A 1,553-nucleotide genomic window follows, 5' to 3' on the forward strand; every position below is an offset into this window, starting at 1 on the left:
TATATATACCCCTATATAAATCCACTGACAGCAGCTGCAAAGAATTCAGGATGGGCTGACATTTCAAAAGTAGGAATAGAATGAGCGTAGTATATACATATGTTCTACTCTCATCATAAAGCAGATCCTGAAACTGACCCTGTTTCTCCATCCATGTTATTTAATAATCTTTACAAACAACGGGTAGCCACATACCATAGCCTTGAGGAAACCCCTCGGGGTTAGTGAGGAAAACTACGATGTGGTTGAATTGGCCGGCTGTGTTGATGGGGAACAGGAATTTGTTCTGATCCACCTGTTGGAATTCAGTTTGTACGAAGCGGCCTGTCACTAGGATTGCGAACATGATGCAGTCACGTACAGCACACGACGGACACTGTCACGGGTATAGCTATAGCTACGTGCTGACTCAACTGTCTCGCTTGGTTGTATATCACTATGTGAAGCCGAAGGTTCTTTGTCGTATATGTGATAGCCGATGCTTTGTTTGAAGTTATCCTATTGCCGCGTGCAATACTCACTGACAATGCACGCAAACGTCTCTGTACCCTAACGCAAACGATCGCTAAACTTTAACACTGACGGTGATTGTGAGCGATTGATGATTGTAGCATACACAACATAAAATACAAAAGTGTATAATTCAGAGAGCTACATAATACAAATGACCAAAGTATATGTATTGTTCGTTCTCAGCTATGATATCACAATGATATTTTATGTGGATATGTACAAATTCTTTAGGGTTGAGGGGTTAAAGTTCCCCAAGAGAGTTCTAGATCTATCTATAACTTTTTTCTTGAATTGAAGTGCTCAGACCAAACATCCCGCAGTCGAACCCGAAAGCCAAAAAAATGGGACAAAGTAAAAACCTTTGGGCTATGACTATGAGGGCAGCGCTAGAGCCATTCTGACATTTGGGCCGAACTGAAAATTGGGACAAACCAAAAACATTTGGGCTATGGTGCCGAATGCAGCGAGGTGAGCGCCATTAGGACAATATTTGAATACGCACCCAATTATTAGTCATAGGACTAGTCTAGTCCATAGCCTCACAGTCACAGCCTCACAGCCTCACAGCCTCACAGCCTCACAGACTCACAGGCTCACAACCTCACAGGAGTGGACAGGACAAATTAGGGTTTTTAGGCTCGGACCATATTCAGGTCACAGGGCCGCAGGCTGTCCACAGGTGACAGGTCAGTGGTCACAGGACATGGGACAATAGCTATGTGTAACTGTGTGGTCATGACTCATCTCGTCTTCAGTGACGCACGTGGGTGATAATGTTGGTTTGTCTCTGAACACAGATGTAAAATATCCCACAATCGAAGCGGATCTGCGTAGACTATAAATAAGCTATTGTAAACATATACAGAGATCGACTATTATCAGTAGGATTATCCTATTGCCTGTCGGTGCACTATATGTGCACCTTCATTAAATGATGATACATGACATATTATGATTCCACTGAATTATATGTCGTGGACCACTTGGATTGCAACCCGAGTGAGTTCTAGTCTGACCCTCATAAACAAAAATTATAATAC

This window comes from Sphaeroforma arctica (genome assembly GCF_001186125.1).
Source record: "Sphaeroforma arctica JP610 unplaced genomic scaffold supercont1.564, whole genome shotgun sequence".
Classification (NCBI taxonomy): Eukaryota; class Ichthyosporea; order Ichthyophonida; genus Sphaeroforma; species Sphaeroforma arctica.